Here is a 15,486-nt window from a genome sequence, read left to right on the forward strand (position 1 = left end):
TCATTCTGAAGCTAAGCCTCAGCTTGTAACAAGAACATTCCAATGCTTTGAACAGTAGTTCAATTTCTGTTCAGAACTGTTCATCTTTTTATATGTCCTGATTTAGTGGCAACATCTCTTCCACATCTTATTGCATACACCCAATGTCCCTAAATGCATGTTTATATTTTGACATGGTACTAGTGTGCCTATTTTTGAGGAATTTAGCTACTCTATTAAAAGTCACAAGCATTTATTGAGTACCTGCTACTTGCAAAATAACTGCTGAAAAATAAGGAGAAAGTTTTATGTGGTCCTTGAAGAATTTTATCATTCAATACCAGAGGTGACCTATACACAACAGCTGTAATTCAAATGAAATGTTAGGGGACTTTCCTGGTGGTCCAATGGTTAGGACTCTGTGCTGCCACTGCAGGGGGCCCAGGTTCGATTTCTGTTCAGGGAACTAAGGTCCTACACATGTAGGGGTGTGCCCAAATGTGACAAGTAAAAATAAAATAAAATGTTAAACAACAACAACAAAAATGTTAGGAAACATAAAACATGTTCAAATTGCTGGGAAACCTGATTTCAACATGGTAACAATTAACCAGTTATGCCATCTATAACAATAAACCGAGCTTTATAATGAGTATCATCCAAATAAAAATCTTAATTGCTCCTTTAAATGTGAGAAGGAATCAGACAGACCTGGGCTTGAGAAGCTCCTCAGCAACTTGCTTTTGATGTGTAGCTAACTGGTTAATCATTCAGTCTGGGAGGCAGGACCTCTTAGGACTGATATGGACTAAGGGGTTCATTACAGGGAGTAGATATTACACAAATGTGGGGGAAGATGTGATAGCAAAGGTCTGTGAAGGAGGGGGATAGTTGGAGGATCAGATAAAATTGCTAACCTTGGAACATGAATGGAAGCTGATGAAGGGCTCTCTTGAAGTCCAGCTCCTCAGCTGATGGCCCCAAAGTCACCTGCCTGCAGAGTGGCAAGGCAGGCAGTCAGGAAGGAAAGCTGACCACCAAGTGGTGGGAGGCAGGCACAGCGTATTGCCTTCACACCGTGTCTCTTGCTGCACCTAATTCTTGCCCGGGGTCAAAAGCATCTGAAGAAGGAAACTGATGGGCATTGAGGGAGCTGCTGAGCTTCAAGATGAAAAGATGAGCCACCAAAGACATCGGCAACAGCTTGCTTTGAGGGTGATGGTTGCCACTTCACTTCAAATCTTATACAGACTTCTCCAGAGCCAACTTTAGACAGGAACCACACAAGTGCAGAACTTCCCAGGTGTCTCAGTGGTAAAGAATCCACTTGCCAATGCAGGAGGTGTGGGTTCGATCCTTAGGTCAGGAAGATCCCCTGGAGAAGGAAATGGCAACCCACTCCAGCATTGCCTGGAGAATTCCATGGACAGAGGAGCCCCGAGGGCTACAGTCCATGTGGTCCAGAAAGAGTCAGACATGACTTACTGACTAAATAACAAATACAAGTACAGAAATTTGGGGGAAAATAATTCCAGTTTAGTTAAAACATTATCAAACCAGTATACTATATTACCTCAAGTAAAACCCTGTTAGCTTTAGGTACCTTATTTGTAAAAAGGAAATAATGGTACTTACCTGGAAGTGTTGTTCTGAGGCTTTATATGGCAAACATAAAAAAAAAAACCCAACTCATTCCTTATTAATTCTCATTTGGGACTTCCATAGTGGTCTAGTGGCTAAGACTCCATGATCCCAATGCAGGGGGCCCAGGTTCCATTCATGATCTGGGAACTAGATTCCACAGCCCAGGGATCAAACCCAGGTCTCCCGCATTGCAGGCAGATTCTTTACCATCTAAGCTACTACAGAAGCCCAAGAATACTGCAGTGAGATCTTCCCCTTCTCCAGGGGATCTTCCTGACTCAGGAATTGAACTGGGATCTCCTGCATTGCAAGCAGATTCTTTACCAGCTGAGCTACCAGGGAAGCCCACCCACATGGCACAGCTGACCAAAAATAAGAATTTGCATGCCACAACTAAAGATCCCATGTGCCACAACTAAGACCTGGGCACAGCCAAGTAAATAAATACATATAAAAGTGTTTTTTTTTAATTCTAATTTAACTGAGCATCTAATATTGTCTATGGCAACACTCTCTGATTCTCTATTCCTTTTGAGGAACCCTGACCTCACTAATCCAAAAATCTTTTCTACTGTCCTACTTCTCATACTAATTTTGCTGTCAGTTCCCACAGCAACTCACTTCACACTCAGTGTGCCCCTAGATGAAGCATTATCTTAACTCTAAAAGGGCTACCCTTCCCATCAAGTCATGTCTGTCTGTACTCTTGACCTTCTCATCCCTTCAGATAGAATCTTGGGTTCATTTCCGAGTGTCCCTCTCCCTCTTTACCTACTTCCAGACATGACTGAGTTCTGTCAGTTCTTTCTTTAAAGTAACTTTCGAGTGCTCCTTTCTTCCTTGTTTTCACTGCCACTACCTCTTCCTGACTCGTATCTGCTAGATAGTCCCCTTAACCCGAGTTTCTTTCTTGGATCCTGTCTGAATCCTACTCAGCTTCCTGATGTCTCATTGTTCTGTGCTGATTAAGGACTTACAGTTGCTTGCTATTGTCTATTGTCTTATGAAACAGTGAACGTGTTAATCATTCAGTCATGCCCAATTCTTTGAGATCCCATGGACTATATGGCCTGCCAGGCTCCTCTGTCCGTGGGATTCACCAGGCAAGAATACTGGAGTGGGTAAACATTCCCTTCTCCAGGGGATCTTCCAAACCCAGGGATTGAACCTGGATCTCCTTCACTGCAGGCAGACTCTTTACCATCTGAGCCACCAAGGAAGTCCATTAAGTACTATAATTAATGTCAAATCTTTTGATCTTTGAAGAACAATATGAAGAAAATGAACAGACAAGTGGAAATTTTCTCACACACACAAAATAGATAACCTGAGTAGTATTATATCCCTTTGAAAAATAAATGTATAGCTAGAGACCTTAAAACAAAGGTAACTGGAGGCCCAGATGGCTTCCCTGGTGAACTCTACTAAATATTTATGGAAAACATAATACTAATTCTACACAAACTTTTCCAGGAAATAAAAGAGGAAGGAAGTCAGCATTACCCTAATATCAAAAGGAGAATAACTATTAGAAAAAAGAAAACTAAAGACCAGTACGTCTCATGAACATACACAAAAAACCCTCAACAAATATTAGCAAATCATACTCAGCAATATATAAAAGGGATAATACATCAAGACCAAATAGGTCTTGATGAATTTATACCACAAATGCAACTTAGTTTCAAAAATGTAAAAATCAATCAGTGTAAACTTAAACATACTCATATCAAGTCCCACACCTTGGTATTTATTTCAGAGAAATAAAGCATATATCTATCCAAAATTAGCCCACAAATCTCAATAGAGGCTTTATTTATAACCAGAGAAAACTAGAAACAATCTAAATGTCCACCAGTTGGTAACTGAATAAACAGAATGTGGTATATCTATACAACAGAATATAATTTGACAATAAGAAGGAAAGAACTATTGATACATACATCAACATAGGTGCATCCAAAAATATTATCAGTTCAGTTCAGGCGCTCAGTCGTATCTGACTCTTTGCGACCCCATGAATCGCAGCACACCAGGCCTTCCCGTCCATCGCCAGTTCCTGGAGTTCACTCAAACTCATGTGCATCGAGTCGGTGATGCCATTCAGTCATCTCATCCTCTGTCGTCCCCTTCTCCTCCTGGCCCCAATCCCTCCCAGCATCAGGGTATTTTCCAATGAGTCAACTCTTCACATGAGGTGGCCGAAGTATTGGAGTTTTAGCTTCAGCATAGTCCTTCCAATGAACACCCAAGACTGGTCTTCTTTAGGATGGACTGGTTGGATCTCCTTGCAGTCCAAGAGACTCTCAAGAATCTTCTCCAACACCACAGTTCAAAAGTATCAATTCTTCGGCACTCAGCTTTCTTCACAGTCCAACTCACATCCATACATGACCACAGGAAAAGCCACAGCCTTGACTAGATGGACCTTGGTTGGCAAAGTAATGTCTCTGCTTTTGAATATGTTGTCTAGGTTGGTCATAACTTTCCTTCCAAGCAGTAAGTGTCTTTTAAATTCATGGCTGCAGTCACTATCTGCAGTGATTTTGGAACCCCCCAGAATAAAGTCTGACACTGTTTCCACTGTTGCCCCATCTATTTGCCATGAAGTGATGGGACTGGATGCCATGATCTTCGTTTTCTGAATGTTGAGCTTTAAGCCAAATTTTTCACTCTCCTCTTTCACTTTCATCAAGAGGCTTTTTAGTTCCTCTTCACTTTCTGCCATAAGGGTGGTGTCATCTGTATATCTGAGGTTACTGATATTTCTCCCGGCAATCTTGATTCCAGCTTGTGCTTCTTCCAACCCAGCATTTCTCATGATGTTAAATAAGCAGGGTGACAATATACAGCCTTGACGTACTCCTTTTCCTATTTGGAACCAGTCTGTTGTTCCATGTCCAGTTCTAACTGTTGCTTCCTGATCTGCATATAGGTTTCTCAAAAGGCAGGTCAGATGGTCTGGTATTCTCATCTCTTTCAGAATTTTCCACAGTTTATTGTGATCCACACAGTCAAAGGCTTTGGCATAGTCAAAAAAGCAGAGATGCTTTTCTGGAATTCTCTTGCTTTTTCGATGATCCAGTGGACATTGGCAATTTGATCTCTGGTTCCTCTGTCTTTTCTAAAACCAGCTTGAACATCTGGAAGTTCAAGGTTCACATATTGCTGAAGCTTGGCTTGGAGAATTTTGAGCATTACTTTACTAGCGTGTGAGATGAGTGCAACTGTGTGGTAGTTTGAGCATTCTTTGGCATTGCCTTTCTTTGGGATTGGAATGAAAACTGACCTTTTCCAGTCCTGTGGCCACTGCTGAGTTTTCCAAATTTGCTGGCATATTGAGTGCAGCACTTTCACAGTATCATCTTTCAGGATTTGAAATAGCTCAACTGGAATTCCATCACCTCCACTAGCTTTGGTCATAGTGATGCTTTCTAAGGCCCACTTGACTTTGCGTTCCAGGATGTCTGACTCTAGGTGAGTGATCACACCATTGTGATTATCTGGGTCATGAAGATCTTTTTTGTACAGTTCTTCTGTGTATTCTTGCCACCTCTTCTTAATATCTTCTGCTTCTGTTAGGTCCATACCATTTCTGTCCTTTATCAAGCCCATCTTTGCATGAAATGTTCCCTTGGTATCTCTAATTTTCTTGAAGAGATCTCTAGTCTTTCTCATTCTGTTGTTTTCCTCTATTTCTTTGCATTGATCGCTGAGGAAGGCTTTCTTATCTCTCCTTGCTATTCTTTGGAACTCTGCATTCAGATGCTTATATCTTTCCTTTTCTCCTTTGCTTTTCACTTCCCTTCTTTTGACAACTATTTATAAGTCCTCCTCAGCCAGCCATTTTGCTTTTTTGCCTTTCTTTTCCATGGGGATGGTCTTGATCTCTGTCTCCTGTACAATGTCACAAACCTCCATCCATAGTTCATCAAGAACTCTGTCTATTCAATCTACTCCCTTAAATCTATTTCTCACTTCCACTGTATAATCATAAGGGATTTTATTTAGGTCATACCTGAATGGTCTAGTGGTTTTCCCTACTTTCTTCAATTTAAGTTTGAATTTGGCAATAAGGAGTTCATGATCTGAGCCACATTCAATTCCCGGTCTTGTTTTTGCTGACTATATACAGCTTCTCCATCTTTGTCTGCAAAGATATAACCAAAAGAAAAGCCAAAAGAAGATGAAACTATAATGAGACAAAGTAAATCAATGTTTGCCTGGAATCAGGGGTGAGGCAAGTATAATGACTGCAAAGGGGAAGATAGAAATTGTTGGGATTATGCCAATGTTCTGCTTATTGAGTTTCATGACTGTGTACATTTGCTAAAACTCATTAAATTGTTCAATACCTTGGAGTCCTGAGTAGCTCAAATGGCAAAGAATCTGCCTGCATTGTGTGAGACCTGGATTCAATCCCTGGTTTGGGAATATCGCCTAAAGAAGGGCATGGCAACCCACACCAGTATTCTTGCCTGGAGAATCCCCAAGGTCAGAGGAGCCTGACGGGCTACAGTCCACGGGGTCACAAAGAGTTGGAGATGATTGAGCGTCTCACACACACACAAACCTCGGAGTTGTAGAGTTCAAACCTCCATATTCCAAACTGTGTCCTCCATTCCATGGTAGGCAAGGGTTCTTTTTTTCTTATTGTTTTAAATTTACTTTATCTTCTCAATGCCTTAGGAAGCATGTGGCTTATGCAAAGATAGTCCAAGCAGAGCCAAAGGACCACAAGTCACGGGTTACTCTAAATAGAGGATGAAACAGTAACTCCCTGACAGTTGCCGTAACAACAATCAAGGTTTAGATCCTATTAACTTCAATATACTATGAGAAGGCAGTGTAACATATATAACTTTATAGTGATCCTTACAGTTAAAATAAAAATAAATGAGAGGTGTTCCAGAGGAAAACATGAAGCTGTCTTGACTTTGCTCCCAGACATTTTCTAGTGAGTTGCTAACAAAGGAAATAAATGAATCAAGAAAAACTAGGGTAAGAATCAGAGGAAAGAGAAGGAAGGCCCCATGAGGCCTTCTTAAGAGGGAGATGTTTAGAGGCTGGCTGACCATAATGGACGCTGGCCTGGATTCTGAGATTCCTGGGAAGCCAAGAAATGAAGGGTAAGATAATTATTGTCATCAAGGTCTTTGCGGGTATCTTGACTGTTGCTATTAAAAGAGCTCTCTCAGATTCACTGTAAAGAAGTGGTAGGCAGCCCAGAAGGTTTTTATTTAATTTTCTAAGTAGGGGCTTATGTGCTTGGGGTCCTCAAATGGTTATATCATGTGCGCAACAGCTGTAAATCTGCATGGAAAAAATATCTGTGCCAGTGAAAACAAAATTCAGAATTACAGAACTGCAATATTGGGTTATAATTGCATGCATGGAACACATGGTAAGGCTGGGCTCTGAATGCTTTGCACATACTTAGGCTCTGAACTCTTTTCAAGAGCCATATGAAAGAGATGCCATTATTCCTTCCATTATACATTTGAGAAAAATGAGACTTTGAGTGTAAGTCCAAGGTCATAGAACTAGAAGGTGGGAGAGGGATCTGAACCCAATTTCCTCTGACTCCATGCTCTATACTGCCTTCATTCATTCAATAAATATTCTTTACTATCTGTTATGTACCAGGTACTTGTCTAATAAAAGAACTCTTCTTATAAAAGGAGAGCAAAGAAAAAATTTAAAAAGTAAAAAAGGTAAAGGTTTAAATTCCATGAGCTTCAGTATACTTTAAGAAGGCATTGTAACTTATTTATATAACCTTATAGTGATCCTTACAATTAAGATAAAAATAAACTTTTAAAGCAGAGTTATGAAAATCTCCCTATTTATCCAGAATATATCTCTGCATAAGTACTCCACAAAAGATTTTTTTTAATATTCCTTTTCAATAAATCTTATTATCCTAATCAAGTATATTATTTGAAAAATTGGCATTCAACATGAAATCATGGATAAATTCGAATCCTAAATTTGCCATTTAAACTATTACATTTCTAAAATGTTATTCATCTAATTATTCAGACATGCTGAAGGAAAGAAAAAAGAGTAACAATTTTTTTTTTCATTCAAAGAATGGTGCAATATTATTACACAGAGCAGCATTATCTACTCTTTGATTATTGTATTTAGCTGGAATGATCAAGTGATCACTTAAATTTTTTGCATAATGTAAAGCTATGCAGGAGATTGTGTTAACAGTTTAATGTAAAGGTTTTTTTTTTTTTTCCCCTTTATCATTTTGGGAATTGTAACCAAGTCTTTCTGTTTACACAGTTTTCTAAAACTTTAATAAAATAAAGGGAAGCTAAGAGAAAAAGCTTAAAACAAACACAATTAACTTGTCTTTATACCATTTATATCAACAGACAGATAATTAAGACATAAGTAAAGGTTTAAGTCTGTTACTTTATGACATAGGCTCCCTGCTACCTTGGCCATTACTTGACAGGATGTTTGCTTGCAAAATGACTATTTTCCTACAGTCACTCTTGATTTTAATATAAGAGACTATCATTATGACTCACCTTGAAGATTAGTCACCATAGAATGTCATAGTTTCTACAAACAGTTGAATATTGATCATAGCAACTTTTAGAAACAGAATAACCAAAACGAAATATAAATCAATTAAAAAGTATTAGTTTGAAAATGCTTTTAGGTTTCTAAAAACACATTAATCATTGGTGAAAATGTCTCACAACTCTCTGTATTTTAAATTTTTATTAATATCCACCCTGTTATAAAAGTAATTTAAGGCAAACCTCAAAATTATAATATGCATAGTAAAATATTATTTTCCTTCTATTATAATTGGCATATGTAAAATCAATATTTCCACATACACTGTTAAAGAAAGAGTCCTTTGTAGAGTGAATACTCTCTATGTTCTTTATACAGAAATTTATAAAACAAAATGTGCATCTCCTTATTGATATCATTGGTCTTATAAAAAATTCTTTATTTCAATTCACAAATATTTTCATTCTATTAATATTTTAACAAAAACAAGTTTTGTTAACCCTCTGCCCATCACTACTCACCTATATATTGTAGTTGGGCCTCATTAAAAATCTTCTATCACCTTCAGATTTTAAGAAAAGCATATGAAAATTCCAAGTTTCCTTAGGCCTCATTTGTCCATGTATTTCCATCGACATTATTATTCTTTGCCAAATTTCTCCTCATTTCTTGGTCTATAATTTATAGAACACTGTAAGTCAAATAAAACTTGCCAATTATCTGATTAATTTTGATTTAGAAAGCCGTTGCTCCAAATGATCCAGTCCTATTTACTTTAGCACAAAATAAAATGTTGAGTAATTACCCAGGTACTAGTAACTCAAATCCAAGTTTCTAATAACATGGACTGAATTGACTGTACTAATACAATTCTTCCTTTTACCCTGTTGCCACTCATTATTTTCTTGATATTTTATGACATTAAAATGACTTTATAAATCTTGCTCCCCATTTATGGAAAGTTTCCATAAAACACAGGTTAGAACGCTTACACAAAGAAATGTAATTTTGAAAATAACACTTGAAAGAGTTAGGACAACTGTGGTTATGTTTTAGCCTTAGTAATCAAATGTTTAGGGAGAAAGAAATGGAAATTTTCACCTATTTCATAGGTACTTGTTTTCACAACAGTCTATAAATTACTTTCTGAGCATTTACTATGGTGTAAAAATCAGTTATGTATCAACTCTTTAAAGTATTTTCTTACCAGAGGCAAAGAAAGAGGTTGGACAGGGATGAATGAAATTGGTGAGAGACAGTAAGAAGTACAACTTCCAGTTATAAAATAAATGAATTATCAGGATGTAATATATATTATAGAGAATAGAGTAATAAATATTGTAATAACTTTGTATGGGGACAGATGGTAATGACTTACCAAGATGATCATTTTATAATGTATAAAAATATCAAATCACTATGCTGTACATCTGAAACTGGTATAATAGTATAAGTCAATAATACTTTAATTAAAAATAAATGAATAAAACAAAGCTTCAGAATATGCAATATATGCAAAAAATGTGAGAGAATTGAACACAATTATTCTAAGAATTTTAAAAAATATTTTTAGACTGAACTTCTTATAAACTTGTTTCAAGTCTATATTTTATTTTGACAAGGGAAATAAAAAAATGTATTCTCTTGAAAGTACCATTCAAAAAAACATAATTAAAATGTTAAATTCTTATCCAGTATTATTTAAAATAGCATATATCTTTCAAACAATTAAAACTCTTTCACTCAAGACTTTTCTTTACAAAGTAATCTCTCTTAACATATTATTTTGGTTTAAGTGTTTATTTTAAATGAGTTAAAAGCATATTTTGTTCTTGTGTCTGCAATGTATTTAATTCGGATCACACATTCTTATATTATACACATAACTTCTGAAATAATTCATCTGATAAAAGATGGTCAGATCTTTCATTTTATAAGCAGTACAGATGATTGTTACCTGAATATAGTCTACAAAATACTTCTTTTATTTATTGTTTCCTCTTTTTTTAAATGATACTCCTTTAAACAAAATAAGTATAATTTTTGTGTATTACTTAAATTTCAAGTTTTAATATACAAAAAGCATGATCTCAAAATACAAACTTTTCAAAAATACTGGCTTTACACAATAATATTCCTTTGAGTAAGTCCATTTGTTCCTTTTCTATTGTTGCTGGAATTCATTGATCTGGTCAAAACTTCAGTTTCTGAGGTCTGAGAAAATACAGTGTTAGAACAGAGATTCCAAAACCAGGACCAGAAAGGAAGGGAATCTGTTAGATATTTTCTGTTGTTCTAGAGTAAGTATAAGCCATCTTAAAACTGGTTAGGTTCTGGACATGACAGATCTTTTGTTCCATTTTGAACATAACTGTGAGACTTAGTTGAATTCAGTGGAGCTAAGAGAATCTTGCTATAATGTACTGTGTCAGAGAAAAAAAGAGTAAATAAGTTTTCTGTGCCATTTCTTCTCTTCAAGGGAAAAAAATTTCCTCCCTCCCTCCCTTTTTTCCTTTCTTCTTCCCTTCCTTCTTTTAAGAAATATTCAATCTCTCTCTCCCTCTCTCTTTAAAAGTACACTAACAATTTAAAGGACAGTCTGTATGTATATGGAAGAATTAATCAGACATATTCATCAAAGTAAACTTGTTTCAACATGCCCATGCTTCACTTTCATTCAACTCTAGCTAACTCATGGGTCATTCTGGCTGATACCAGATCAATGAAGTAGGAAATCCAAGTGGTGATCTTTATAACTGAAGTTGGGAATAAAACCAACCTGCTGCTGAGGGGGAAATTGTTTATTATCTAAACTACTTGACAGAGCTTATTGGATGATTGGCCAGCTTCTAATTTTCATATCACTTCACTAGTGAAGTAAATATAAATTATGTGACAAGGAGTAAACTTGCTTATTATAACCCACACAAAAAGATACTTTGTCATCATTTCAATCACTTACTGAATTTAAAAGTAAATAGTTTTTATCTGTCTGTGCACAGAAATTCTAAGACACATAATTCAACCTGCTCTTTTCTCATGAAATACACTGTGAACTATGATTGCCTTCCTTGTTTCTTATTTCCTTACCTTTAAATTAAATTTTGTCTGCATCCCTTGCCAAACAGCATTTTAAAATTTTCATTTCCTTTTAAAAACCCATTCCCCATTTCTTCTTAGCTGAAGATTTCATGATTTTAGTCAGTGAGAGTCAGATATTCCCATGTGACTTTAGTTGCTTGGCTTCAAAACAAGAGATTAAACTTCCTAACAGAAGCCCTGAAGAGGAGACATGACTTTTCCAATATGCAGAAAATCCTTTGAAACTTATAGACTGTTAAGATACAACGATTTAACATTAAGAATTATCATTTGATTATTATATACATTCCTTTAATATTATAGAATTACCTCATTCTGACTCAAGAAGCTAACAAAATCAAGGCAGGACACTCAAAGATAAGTCCCAAATTCTACTTTAGAAATTCAAGACTATTTTCCTTTTTAAACAATATCTTGACTATAGACTTTCCTATTTGCGAAGTTTAACAAAATCATAATTTCTTAATATCAAAAGAAATACTCTGATACTAATCTATTTAGGAAACTCAATTTCTTAGTAGTATGATCATGTAACCCATCACAATTTAATTTGAAATATTTAATTTTGATTACTGTTATATCACATTTTAAAGTTTGATATTTTCCTGAGGCAATTATCTGAAAAGTGAAAATTTAAAAATACCACTAAATGATTAAATTATTAAATAGAAATTGTACTAACTAGTCTAAATGTTTTGCATTACAGTTTGGGGGAGAAAATTCAAAATATTTGTACAAAACCATAAGCATGAATTTTATAAGCATTTTAGAGAATGCTGTAGCACTGATTTTCATTCCTATGGTTCCAGTTTCTTTAATGTGACTAGCATTTCACTTGCCCTCAGATACTAAGGCACAAGCTCCATTGAAAGGAATTTGAGTTTTATGCTCCAGTCCTCAAATACAGGACAGGCTATATGATGTAAGGGAAGGAAAAGGTTGTATTTGCCTATATTAATTATTGTAGCAATGGTCATTTATAAATTCTTAGACACTGGATTAAATATTTAAGTTGAAAATTAAAGCTTTCTTGTCCCCTCTGAATGCTCGATGTGGTCTTTTGACATGTGCCACAAGACTAAATTTGAAATCACTGAACTCTGCTCTCATAAATGTGCAAAAACTTGATCATTTAAATTCCAAGACCCAATCTACACCTTGCCAAGTTAAGATATTTAATAAAAGAATGTGTGTAGATTTTATAAACTTGACTGAAATAATTTTGACTTACACTTTCATATACTATTTGCATCTCAATTAATCACTCCTCCCAAATGTCCATTTGTGGCTAAAATAACTTTAAAATAATAAATTGTTTTTATTAATATTTATCTCAAGGCTTTAAGATCACTAACCATCAAATAATCCATATGAGGGGGTAGAGACAGAAGATGGTTTCTTGTGTTTGTGTAATATTTAAGTATTTTTAACATCCTTCTTTCTGGAAAATGAGCAGATATTCCATGGGTAGGGATAAAATAGAACCCCATTAGAACACAGTATGTATGCCAATAAAAACCTTTGGATGCATGAGGATTTAAGTATACTGGCTTTTTTTTTTTCTCCCTGTGGATGTTCAAGGAACTCTTTCATCTAACAGAATACTTTCCTTCAGTTTTCTCTGCACAAAAGCAAAAGTACTTATACAATCTAAAAATTAAATACTAGAAATTGTTTTCTGCATCTAACAAATATACCAAGGAGGCCTCTGGGAAAAGCTGACCACACAGATCCTATAAACGCCCCAGCATATTTAAATTGTACTCATGGTACAGAGGCCAACATTAAATTGGCTTCTAAAAAAAAAAATTAACTAACCAGCACAAAGGATACAATGTATTTTAAAACATTCTAAAACATTATTTAAAATGATACTTTCTAATTCTTTGTAGAGCCTCAAAAAGAAACCCAAATTTATCAGCATTGTCTATCTTAATATTTGCTGTGTAAAAGGAAAAATACATTATTAACATGATCTTTGAACATCTATTTTGCAACTTTCAGCTGCATATAATTGTTATTTTAAAAGGCTCTTTCAGGGCAAATTTAATCTATTGGCTTTAAGGCTGTAGAATTGTTTAAGTCTAGTGAAAGCTCCAATGCCATTTTCAGTGATCAAAGTAAAAATTGTAAATAGTCCCCCCACATACACACTTTCAGAACATGTTCATATATAGTTTTTCTAATAATATAGAATATACTGATTTTATTACCACAATGAAGAGAACCTACATCTATGTAATCATGCCTTTTAATGATTATACTTCAATGTATTTCAATGGCTTCCTTGTTAAAGATACACATGTATGATCTACAAACAAATACTTAATCCTGTGCCTCCTTCAAAGGGAGTTGAAATAAATGTAGCTACAGGAGAAAAATTTTTCTAGTATCAGAAAACATTATAGTGAAAGTTTTGGTGTGAGCTGGAAATGGACCCATCACTTAGGCCTAACACAGAAATACATATAGGCAGAGGAGGACAAATGCCTTGTAAAAAAGAAAGGGCTTACATATACACAAGAGACTAATGTGACAGTTATTACAGAAACAATTCTTGTGAATTTCCCATTTTTTATGCTCAGAAACTCATTTAATTGTATTTACTTTCCTCTTTTAAAATAGCATTGAAAAAAATCTATGCTCAGCATTACTGCCTTTTTTGACATCAAATTATGATTACAGTTATCAACTCAAATTCTTTTAGAGTATTAACAATCAATGTTACACAAGGTTATAAAATATTTGTGTAACAAACATAACGAGCTTGGGTGTTGTTAATACTGTTTAACTTTTACACAACTCTGCCCTGTAAAATATTCCTTATGCAAATCAGATATCTTGACATTTTTCAACTGATTTTTTACTACTGATGAGAAACAGGGAGTTTAGAAAGAAAAGAGAGATTGGAAGGAAAGATGAACATGATTAATAGGTGTTTGTTTCATAAAGACTCCACTTTTAAATTCTTCACTGTTCCTATAGGCTGACCAAAGTGGAAAGCTAGTTCACATGCCTTTCAATGCTTTCAAAGGAGAACTGAGTAGTTACTCAATCTTCACTGATGCTAAATTATTCTATTTGCGTTCTGTTGTGAAATCAGGTGCTTTTTATCCATTGGTGCAAGGTTAAATGTTGACTGTATTCATTAGGAACTTGTTTTTCAAATTAGCACCTAAATTATGCCTTTGAAAGTGTTTCATGCTAAGTCTGTTTCAAATTATGCCTCCTGAAGACTAAAACATCTTCCTCCTTCCTTATCCCTCCTCTCCACCCAAAAGAATTTTAAATTCTTTTGATCAAAAAAACTCATAACCTACTTTGTTGTGCTTTTTTTTTTTTAAAGAATCATTCTTGTTCTTCAACTTCGTAGAACTATAAAGGGGGAAGTTACTTTATACAATATTTGAAGTTTCAAAATTATGGGCATTCACTTCTAATACAGATTTTGCCATTCTTAACTGTATTGTACTAAGATAACTATCTGATATAAATATTTGAGGACTGCTTGACTAATTAAAACAGGACCCATAGATGTGAGCACAGTAGCATAAAATTTGTATCAGTTTCTTTTGGAAAGGTGTTTATTTGCAGCTGCATCTTACTATTTTTTATCATTTTGTCCAATGTGTTCGTAAATAAGGTACTATTCTCAGTTGTCGAAATACAGAACTTACACGCGCGCACTATATGAATGTATACGTGTTTACACCCACCCACCCCCACCCACCCCCCACGCAGAAAGGAATCAATTGCCATATTCCAGAAATGACAATGAAAAAGGAGAAATAAGCACGAATTATAATTAGACGTCTACAGCCTCATTCACAAAAGGGCAGTGCTGGGGGTTAAGCAGTTGAGTTAAAAAAAAAAAAGCTCAAAACCAAAAACCAACCAGTTGCCTTAGACTGGAGCTTCCCGCAGCTTTCGCGCTGAGCGGGGCGCGGGGAAGGAGTAGCTCTCGGGGCCGGTGGGGACCGGGATCCCGACACCGTCACCACCACCCGCGGAGTCTTTCGGAAGCGCTCCCGCGGGCCCCGCAGGAGCCGGTGACAGTCCTAGGTGAGCGCCGAGCGCGTCCACAAAGCGCTCGGGCCGCCCCTCGCGCTGAGGCGCGGCGGCGGCGGGAACAGAAGGAAGGACGAGACGGAAGCGGCGGCGGCTGGCGGGCGGCCGGGGACGCGGGCCGGGACGCGGGCGGGGAGGCCGCCGGGGAGGCCC

At 36.2% G+C, this 15,486-nt stretch overlaps 1 long non-coding RNA gene across 3 annotated transcripts; it reads right to left on the reverse strand.

Annotated features, from left to right (window-relative positions):
- Window positions 1-575: 575 nt before the first annotated feature.
- On the reverse strand, window positions 576-15,350 carry LOC128058422 (uncharacterized). Of its 3 annotated transcripts, XR_008200471.1 has the most exons (4): window positions 15,161-15,350; window positions 8,685-8,837; window positions 5,642-5,773; window positions 576-1,354 (listed from the first exon to the last, which is right to left on the reverse strand). It is a non-coding gene; the product is annotated as an uncharacterized LOC128058422 (long non-coding RNA). The 3 variants fall into 3 exon arrangements; XR_008200470.1 differs by lacking the exon at window positions 576-1,354 and having other exon boundaries at window positions 3,375-5,773; window positions 8,685-8,854; XR_008200468.1 differs by lacking the exon at window positions 576-1,354 and having other exon boundaries at window positions 3,376-5,773.
- Window positions 15,351-15,486: the final 136 nt, after the last annotated feature.

This window comes from Budorcas taxicolor, chromosome 13 (genome assembly GCF_023091745.1).
Source record: "Budorcas taxicolor isolate Tak-1 chromosome 13, Takin1.1, whole genome shotgun sequence".
NCBI classification, from domain to species: domain Eukaryota; kingdom Metazoa; phylum Chordata; class Mammalia; order Artiodactyla; family Bovidae; genus Budorcas; species Budorcas taxicolor.